The following is an 11,537-nucleotide window of genomic DNA, read 5'->3' as shown; positions in this document are numbered from 1 at the left end:
GTGCAATATTGAATTTAGATTCATTGTTTGTTTTATTATTCCATGTCCTATTGGTATAATAGCCGCTCAATCTTTTGAAATCAAAGACTAGAGTTTTATTCAGGCTGTTCCAAGACCAAACCTGTATTTAATTAATGACAAAACATCGAATTTGAGATAACTATATATTCATTAAGAGCATTCTTTTGTGTTGCAAATATGAAAATCTGAAGAAATTACCGTAACTATTTTAAGAAAAAAATAATTATTGCATTAACAGACATGAAGTCAAGAACGTCGTAAAAATGTATGACAGCTTCACGTGAATATTGTATGTCATTTTAGGAACTAATTATACATAGTTAATAAACATCACTGATTAGAATACGGAGAGACAGTCGAGATGATTTTACTGAAAAATTCCTTAAATATGTATGTGAACTTTTATCTGTAAACCTTTGTATTCTCAAGGCGCATGGACGTTTTGAAAGTTCTGTTGCCATGACAGCACAAATTACATTTACTTTTGTATTTTTCACGTATGGTAGATTTGATTTGTTTTAAATGTCTAAATTAAAATTTGCTAGAGTCTAGGTCTACATGAGCACAAAGACAGTGATTGTATGTGTTTGTATATATACTGTATGTATATGTTATTTAACGATGTAAATGTTGTGCAAGTTAATAAAGATTCTGTTCTGTTCTGTTCTGACTTTTTAGTATTTTGAACTATTTATTGTGCTATTATATTATGTCACTTACACAGGGTTTCTCGTGGAATAACCCATATATTGTATCTTGACTAGAGTGTGAATAATAAAAATGTAATTAAAGATAATTATAATATACATTTATATATTATTAGTTATATGTATGTATACCTATTGCAATGTTATTTAATCACCAGTCATGATTTAACGAATAACGCAAGTTCAATGAAAGTATAAAAAATTGTTAATGCTTATTAATTTACAATAAAAGGCGTCACGAATAAATTACTCCAAATGTTTTGTCTAAAACTAAGGCATTTTCTTCATTACTTCTGGTAACTTTTGTAACAGTAAAACACGTACTCTCAAAATGATAAATTTTAAAAGATAGAAGTTTTTAAAGCCCAAGTTTCTTTTTTAATGTAGCTTTTCCTGTTTGACATCAGTTTTTGTAATTGTAAGCTTTGTTGAATGTTAAAACAACCGCACGAGAAAGTGCATCATTATAAAAAACCTAATTGTTTTAAAGGGAACCAAAACGTTTCGAAAATAATGGTTTAATTTCGATTTGTAAACAGTGCCCTTATACACAAAAGTGAAATGCAGTATCTCCTTGACGATATTTTAAATAGCATACATGTCACATGGGATATACGGCAAAGTATTTAGTATCTAGTAATTAAGGAAAAGTTTCTTTTGCATTTTTTAAAGTATAATAAAAAGTCTCTCAGGAAATGCCACGGCCATCCATACACCAGTCCACATAAAAATAGGGGGTATATGTAAAAGTTATTTTCCAGCAAAACGCAAGGAGTTTTTATCTACACATTTATATGCTATGTTGACACTTATTCAAGGGTAAACGTAGAAATCGAGAAACCAAAGTTATTGTAAATATGTCAGATATTGTCTATTATCGCTCTTTTAACTTTTCGTGTGTAACACTAGATAAAGTACTTCAATATTCAAGTAGTATATTCATATCATAATACATTACTAAAAGGTAATCAGAAAAGGGAAACGTAACCTCTTAAACATATTTTTCGAAATTATCTCACACATATATTCTTAACTAATTGGAAGTTTTCTTTCTATCACGTGACACTACAATAGAAACCAGTATTGTACTGTTTGATTTAAAATGCATTCACTGTATATAGTAACATTCGAAATCTATAATCCACAAACGCCATTTTTTTTCATATTGGACTCCAGTCCCAAAAATCCATATCTTTTTCATATTGGACGAGACAACTCTTCCGATTCCTTATAACACCGAGTCTCAACGTAAGCGTTGACCGGTGGTATAATTACGTGCGAGCAGGACGCTTTTTGCGGTTGTTTTCCCCAGTCAAGGTAATATTTTCCTTCGCAGTTTTTTTCATTTTTAAAGCTTTATTATTAAGAATTGGCCGAGGATGACCTACAATGGACGCGCTTTGATGTTTTTCATGTCATTTGTATTTTTTTCTAACATTCAGGAAATATTCACTAAAAATACGTATTTGGATACCAAACCGCAGTTTTCTCGCTTTAAATGGAAAAATTACTTTTAAAATATTCTGTAATTTAGTTATACATGTACGATATACCCACTTTAACAGATCGCTAACCGTTATATGCAGTTTAAAAATCATATAGCTGGCAAAACCCGGCCGTCGGCGAAGGTGCTGTCTTACGTCCGAGTCGGTGGTACACCAAAATAAAAATGCATACGTACGAGCTGGTGGAATTTAAGAAAAACGATATTTTCAAGACTTTTCAGGATCCGACAGTGGACAAAATGCATTTTTATCGATATATAGACTACCATTTCATGTTTCTTCGTTGTGCACAGTCATTTAACGCATCATTGTACACAGTCATTTAGCGCATTTTGCAGAATTTTGTGACCGAATATTAATGTTTCCTTCGCGATCGCCAGACTATTATTTGCTTATGTGTCTACGCTTACAGTACAGTTAAACCACAGTTGGCTCTATTAGACATTTGCGAATTCAGTCTACGTGGACTGTGAACACCTAAGATGATCAATTTTTCAAGGGGACCGTCTCAACATGATTATTTTAATTTATGTGTGGTAGAAAAACATTCCTATAATGATGGTTAGGTCTGGCTTAACCGCACAGGATAAGATTTGGATTTGTCTGTCCGTCTGTCTGTTCGCCAGAGAAATGTTTTGTTATACATATCGCAAAAAAGTATTTGATCTAGCGTCATAACACTTTCTTGAAATGTTCTTCAATATTATAAGTTGCGCATCTGCGACAAAGTTGAAAAGATGAGCTAGTCTGATCGCAGTGTGTCCGTACTCCATCGTCGTCGTCGTCGTCCGACATGAAAAAAATCTAAACTAGGTCAGCTGGAATCAAACTGTAGGTTAGAAGGTAAAACATTGTGAAAACTGTAAAAACCTCAATATCTTGCGTCTCCATTCTTTTGTTGTTATTATACGCCCGAAGGGACGTATTTTTTTATACACCAGGTGTTCATCTGGCCGTCTGTCTGTCTGTGTTCCCGTCTGTCCGTTAGCAATTTCAACTCCGCACTGTAACTCGTGAACCCCTTGAAGGATTTTAAAAAATCTTAATACAAATGTTCTCCACATCAAGACGACGTGCAGAGCGCCTGTATCAGGTGGCTCGCTTTAAGGTCAAGGTCACACTAAGGGGTCAAGGTCATATGACTTTGTTTCGTGTCCGCTCTATATCTCTTGATCTGTTTAAAGGATTGTAAAGAAACATTGCAGTGCTCCTGTTTTTTTTGGAAGATCCCTTTTTTGTCCATTTACAATATATTTTGTATTGAATTACTTCCCTTTTATGTTTCTATAAATAGGTTATTTTGTAGCTTTTTTATTATTGGCCATAGGGAAAAACCGAGACTACTTTTCTGTGATACAACATGGCTGGTACCTGCAATGTTAAGGTGTATTTTGACATACCTGTACCTAGTAATGATTTTTAGTGGACTTAAGAGTTTTTCGGGGAATTTCTTCCCTTTGTTGTCCTTTTCCTTTGGGCTTCAACAGTAAAGTTCTTAAAATTTTGCTCCCATCCTCTGATATAACCCTTCGGGCGTATATTGCCCCGCTTGGCGGAGCACCTGTTATTTCTGTAACAGCCACGTTAAAGACTTTGTATTCGTATAACTTTATTGTTTTAATTTGTCAGTAGTGGACGAAGAGATGGACAGATTTTTTGCTAGATAAATGAACGGAAGATAGGAAAAACCAAAATAAAAGATCTTCCAATTTATACTGTATTATGGCATAAACATGAATGAAATAATATCCATTTCTTGTTGATAGTTTTCAGTTTATACAATCAATCTGATATGTTTTCTTCTACACACAAGCATGTCATGAATTCCAAGTTAATACTACCACTTTATACAAAAAAGGGATCTGCAAAAAAAACAAAAAAAAAACAAAAACAAAACAAGAGCATCGTAATGCAAAGCAACATAAACACAAAACAAAGTCATGTGACCTTTGACCCCTAAATGTGACCTTGACCTTGAAGCGAGCCATGCGCTCTGCACGTCGCCTCAATGTGGTGAACATTTGTGCCGAGTTTCTTTAAAATCATTCAAGCAGTTTAAAAGTTACACATCGCACCTGAAAAAAAGTTATATGACCTTTGACCCCTAAATGTGACACTGACTTTATAGCCAGCCATCCAAAACATGCCTTCTGCACGTCGTCTCGATGTGGTGGACATTTGTGCAATGTTTCTTTAAAATCCTTCAAACAGATCAGGAGTTACAGAGCGGACACGAAACAAAGTCATATGACCTTGACCCCTTAGTGTGACCTTGACCTTAAAGCGAGCCATCTGATACAGGCGCTCTGCACGTAGTCTTGATGTGGAGAACATTTGTATCAAGTTTGTTTGAAATCCTTCAAGGGGTTTAGGAGTTTCAGAGCGGAGTCGACCCGAAATTGCTAACGGACAGACAGACAGACAGATAGACAGACGGACAGATGAACATCTGGGGTATAACAAAATACGTCCCTTCGGGTGTATAATAACAACAAAGGAATTGAGACGCAATATATTGCGTTTTATACAGTTTTTACAATGTTAACCCTGCTGACCTACAGTTTGATCCCGGCTGACCCAGTTTAGACTTTTTTTCATGTCGGACGACGACGACAACGGAATACGGATACATTGCGATCAGACTAGCTCATATTTTCAACTTTGTCGCAGATGCGCAACTTATAATATTTCAGGAAAGTGGTATGACGCTAGATCAAATACTTTTGCGATATGTATAATAAAACATTTCTCTGGCGAACAGACGGACGGACAGACAAATCCAAATCTTATTCTGTGCGGTTACATAATAAGCCAGACCTTACCATCATTATAGGAATGTTTTTCTACCACACATAAATTAAAATAATCATGTTGAGACGGTCCCTTTGAAAAATCGATCGTCTTAGGTGTTCACAGTCCACGTAGACTTAATTCGCAAATGTCTATTAAAAGCTAAAACACGAGTTGCATGAGAAATGGAAATATAAATATATGTATATTGGAAAGTTTTAACTGTAAAGACTCTGTGAACCATCCTGACTAATATTTGATTGTGCAATTTAAATTTCAGTTACTGTTTCATGTGGTGCTCATAGAATTATGCTACTTTATCGATTTAAAGAAATCACTTGATTTAAATGACCTTGTTTCGACCAAAACCTTTCAATGAAGATAGTTAATAACTATCAAGCACTGACATTAGTCGAGTGGCAGCTTTTGGTCCCAGTTATACTCACTTGTTTTATATAAATGTACACTTTTTTAAGTTTTAGATGTCTTGCGATTCATAATGACACGAAAAAAATCTCAATTTTTTATTAACCAAACGCTTGATTTTGGTAAAATGGGATACAGGTTCATAATTAGGTCATACCAACACTGAAAGTAAATCAATTTTCTTTTTCTACAATTTAGAAAATTTATTTCTTTGTTTTACATAGATTTTACCCAAAAGCTATCGAATAAAAACGATTGAGTAACATCAAACATTCCATTGATCATTTACTATTATACATAAGGCAATAACTACCTTTATTGCACGGGAAATCGCCACCAATATTCTGTACGATTATAATTGATGATTTATCCGATTCAATTGACCTGCCGGGGCGGGGTTTCGCGATGTTCCACTGCGTTATTGTGCTGGATATATAGTATATTCTGCAACCAGATTTCTTATTCAGTGGCCATCTAGAAATATATTGCTCTGCGTATTTTGCTCGTTTACCAGCATTCGCACAAATCAAAGTTTAACTCCGCCCCGCCAGGTCGAATAACATGGACAGTAGTGCCCTATCAAGACGAAGGCCTTTTCTTTTTATGCCCCCAGCATCTACTGATGCGGGAGGCATATAGTGATTTCCTGTTCGTTCGTTCGTCCGTCCTTACGAGGTTTACCAAATGGGACCGTTTCGTTTAGCATCAATACCCCTTACTAGAATGACTTCATACTAATGCAGATGTAACCTGTGACCATTCCTCATCTTCAGGCATCACCTGACCTCAGTTTGACCTTTACCTCATTTTGGACTTAGGTTGCTTTATATGGGCCATCTCTCGGTTAACCAAATGGGACCGTTTCGTCTAGCATCAATACCCCTTACTAGAATGACTTGATACTAATGCAGATGTAACCTGTGACCATTCCTCATCTTCAAACATCACCTGACCTCAGTTTGACCTTGACCATGTTAAATAAAATGTTTTATGGCACTCTAGCCTGGGCCTCAAAAGGGTATAGTACTGGCAGTTGAAGGGTCGAAAACTGGTCATGTGTTTAAAAACTGGCTTTTGTATTAAACGAAGAAAACCTACGTAACTGTGTCACACAGAATATCAATATATTACATAAAAGTTATGAATAAAACATATTTATTACGCGTCTTTTATAAGTCTTGAATTTTTGTAGCGTTGGTATAAGGTTTTGAAAAATGTTTGCCAGATATAGTAAATTTTGATACAAAAATCATCCAAAAATGTCATTTTGTCGTGATTTTTTTAATCGCGAAATATCTATACTGTTTTAATGTGACATTTAGTAAATACTTTCTTTTGCTGATATAGTGCTCTCTTTTTACGCATACGATTTATTTATTGCACTGCTACTGTTATTTAGTATAGGCTTCGAGTATGAAACCGACATATGTTAAAATGACTGTGCACAACGAAGAAACATGAAATGGTAGTCTATATATCGATAAAAATGCATTTTGTCCACTGTCGGATCCTGAAAAGTCTTGAAAATATCGTTTTTCTTAAATTCCACCAGCTCGTACGTATGCATTTTTATTTTGGTGTACCACCGACTCGGACGTAAGACAGCACCTTCGCCGACGGCCGGGTTTTGCCGGGCTATGTGATTTTTTAAACTGCATATAACGGTTAGCGATCTGTTAAAGTGGGTATATCGTACATGTATAACTAAATTACAGAACATTTTAAAAGTATTTTTTCCATTTAAAGCGAGAAAACTACGGTATGGTATCCAAATACGTGTTTTTTAGTGAATATTTCCTGAATGTTAGAAAAAAATACAAATGATATGAAAAATTCAATACATCACCATCAAAGCGCGTCCATTGTAGGTCATCCTCGGCCAATTCTTAATAACAAAGCTTTAAAAATGAAAAAACTGCGGAGGAAAATATTACCTTGACTGGTGAAAACAACCGCAAAAAGTGACCTGCTCGCACGTAATTATACCACCGGTCAACGCTTACGTTGAGACTCAGTGTATAAGGAGACATTTGGAATTATTTACCTTGTATATAGCGATTTTAAAATGCATGATTCACATTTTCTTAAATGTATATAGTAACATCCGAAATCTACAATCTACAAACGCCATTTTTTATATTGGACTGCAGTCCCAAAAATCCATATCTTTTTTTCATATTGGACGAGACAACTCTTCCGATTCCTTATAAGGAGACGTTTGGAATTATTTACCTTGTATATAGCGATAGCTGTTAAAAAAAAAATAAAAATTGCGACAATTGTCTTATTTCTGAACAAACGTGTAAGTGTAGGCACTCAATTTCTTAGTTAAAACGTTTCATATCCAATTATCATGGTTTCGGTTCAAAATTTCACCAAAAGTTGTTTTCGAAGTGTTTGGCACTGAGAGTGAATGTATGGATCAATGTGTTATCAGAGAAGAACGTATTTTAAATTAATGTGTGTTGTTGTTTGCGAGTTAATATGTGTGAATTTTTGTTTTCTACATCTATCTTCTCATTGTGTGAAATAAAGAGGTAATTCAACAGTGTCGAGTTCAATACTGAATTCAAATGGACTTGTACACAGCAGTAATAACTCATATTTGGACTCGGAATTTGCCTTGTCCAAATATTGATTATTACTGCTGTAAACTCGTCCAATAGAATTCATTATTCTATATCTATTTTATCTGTCCAATCGTGAACGTTCATTTACAACACGTGACCGCACAATATATTACCTTACTGGACGCACGTGCGTACGAAAGACCTGTATTTTTCCGTATTTGGACGGTTCAAAAAGTCCCATGTTAAACATACAATAAAGCCTGAAACGCGTGAAAATGTTCCGAATGAAAATCGGGTGAAGTAGGCGCTCTATGTACAGAGTTTGGATATGCATCTTGAAATCAGGAAGGCAAAACTACAATATTCAGTGAAGCATTTTTAATTTAAACTAAGATAAAATAAATATAGAATAAATAGGTTATTTAACATTGAACTGTACAACACGAGATGTATTTGGACTCGTACCTAGCGGCTCATCCAATATGGTTTTCTCAGCTGGGTACTCGTCAAAATATATCTCCGTATTGTAAAGAACAATATTAAATAACCTAAAAGTATCTGGACAGTCTAACTATTAATGATGATCTAGATAGTATACCACATACTAGCACGCCGTCCTTAAGAAGCATCGGGGAGATGCATAACAAAAAATCACCAACTATACATATATATTTTGGTTATATTACCATTCAAAAAAACCTTTTACCGTGATCAATTTAGCAAAATATGATTTTACACTCAGGATCGTACAACCTTCCAGCTAAGAAACTGTCAAATGCACGATATATCACAGTATACGTATTACTGTCATCTTCGCACGAGTTCGCTTTTGTTGTCATTGCAAATATATCATCTTCGCACGAGTTCGCTTTTGTTGTCATTGCAAATATATCATCTTCGCACGAGTTCGCTTTTATTGTCATTGCAAATATATCAATGATCGAATAAGCACCCCCGCTTAGCTCAGTAGGTAGAGCGTTGGTCTACGGATCGCGGGGTCGTGAGTTCGATCTTCGGGCAGGGCGTATGTTCTTCGTGACTATTTGATAAACGACATTGTGTCTGAAATCATTAGTCCTCTACCTCTGATTCATGTGGGAAAGTTGGCAGTTACTTGCGGAGAACAGGTTTGTACTGGTACAGAATCCAGGAAGACTGGTTAGGTTAACTGCCCACCGTTAAATGACTGAAATACTGTTGAAAAACGGCGTTAAACCCAAAACAAACAAAACCAAATCAATGATCGAATATAACCGTTGTACCGTTCAAATTTACCAGGAAAGCAAATACTAGTTTAAGTGTTTAGAACATTAACAAATATTTTCATATCAAACATGACACTGCCCTCGTAAAAAGAAAATATCGCACCAATTTCTTTATGTAGTTTCTCTGGAAACATGCTTATCAATGGCGTTAACCGCAACATTATAAGCTGAAGTAACAATATCGTGACCAAGTTCGACGAGAATGTCTTCGTCTTCTTCCATTGGAAATAATTCGGGCAACACCTCATTCAAAACATTTGTAATCTTTTGGATGACATCAATATATCGACTGGGGTGTCAATCTTCAATTGCTCTTATGTTAATATGTTGGTGTGTTATTTTATCAGTTTAAGGTGCATCTTCTTACTTTCTATAACTAAACAATTCAATTTCATGTTTTGTAGCTTAAAATAAAAACTAAAATCTTCAGATATACGAGAGGAAAATCAACATCCCCAGCTTTTATTATATTTGACTGGATTATCATAGTAGGTTGTCCCCCTTGAATATTATCCGATAATCAATATTGGTTTCCCTATTGATATTACTTTGAGCAATAGATTATATAGGAAATTTATTTTCAATGATTAATTTCAAATATGTCTTTTGGTTTGTGAATATTTTACCAGATATGACAGTATACATCAATTTCTTCTCTTCAATTTAATGTGAAAATATTTATTCTAACTGAACATCTTCTTGCTTCCAATTTTGTTTTAAAAGTATCACCATCGCTTATATTGAATATATAGTGAAAAACACTAAACTTTTCAATTTCTTATACTTTAGAGGCAAATAAATAATATTTTCCAAAGCATGACAACTTATTATCACATATGAAGATGTTCTTGACTTTATAAACAATACAACAGTGTAATTTTAAGTGTAATAGGATAAAGGCTTCTTGCTTCCATTTAACTTCAAAATGTATCAAGAAATAAAAAACTTGCGGATTTCTCAAAGTTCTGATGTAACTTAAACCGTATTAATCTATGGAACTGCAAACCAACAACTGACGTACGATTCAATATAGTCTTTTGAAATAATAACATTCATAATTGTCCCATTTGTCAAAAAATAGAGAAAAAAAATAAACAGAACAGAATAGAACAGAGCTTTAATTTTTCACAAAACTGTTTGACAATTCGAGTCAACATAAACTACATTATTTCTGACTGAAAGCTAAATATCTTTGGAATATTGAAACATTCGACGACCGAAGAAAAACTACGTCAAAGAATAATTTTCTTATGAAATAGTGTAATTTGCAAGTTAGGCGTTCATTGAAAGCTGGTGAGAGAGGGAGAGAACGTGTATATTTATTTAAACAAAAGACACATCATGGTTTCCATGCTGTGCAAAGAAAGGGTGAAATATGATGTCTATTTTTAATTAAAAAATTAAATCCAAGATTGAAAAAAAAGAAATAAGTAATAGCATGTTTTCCATGAGTTTGCACGGTAGAATGATCTCTTTAGGACGTCCTACATTTTTGTCACTGTTTTGTTCGTGGAAAGCATGCAAAGTAGCCACCTTTACAGCTAAAGACTGCTTTACATGATTGGATAAATTTGTTTTCATGATTGAATTGTATAGTATGTATTAAAAGAATACAAACACATACCTGAATGACATATTTGATTCATGTATATGTAATAGTTATTGTTCGAGGAATAGGTCTGCATTGCTTTTATAGACCTGTGAGGGATTTTTGGACCGAGCGAGGGTAGCGAGCGAGGTTTTCATATCACCTTACAGGTCTATAAACACTATGCAGACCAATTTCGAGAATGACAAATGACTTACCTACATGCTTCTTTGTTTTACATAGTCCAGATTGGTTTCGGATTTGAAGGACGTTTGTAACGTGTATGTATGAATGTATGATTACAAACAAATAGTAGAAGAAGGAACAAGAGAATATATGCTACAATTTATCGGATACTATTAATATAACAAAAGGCCCAACTTGCTACGCACCTGTAAATATATTTCTCAGCAGCTAGGACATGACATTTTGCATCCATTAAGTTCTAAAAAATTGCTTTTTGGTGTAGCTAACTTGAACGACGCAGAAAATCAAACCATATTTAATGAAGTACAAACATACACTAAGAATACAGGTCGTTTTCAACCAACCTAATATTATTTCATTTGTTCCCTGTAATGTCCTCCTATTAAGGAGAAGATGCATTTGAGATTGGATGGTTGGCTGGGGTCGGTCGGTAGAACTTTGTTTGGAACACATAAGCA

This window comes from Mercenaria mercenaria, chromosome 13 (assembly GCF_021730395.1).
Source record: "Mercenaria mercenaria strain notata chromosome 13, MADL_Memer_1, whole genome shotgun sequence".
Lineage (NCBI taxonomy): Eukaryota > Metazoa > Mollusca > Bivalvia > Venerida > Veneridae > Mercenaria > Mercenaria mercenaria.
The sequence above is the reverse complement of the archived record's forward strand: the minus strand, read 5'-3'. Positions refer to the sequence as shown.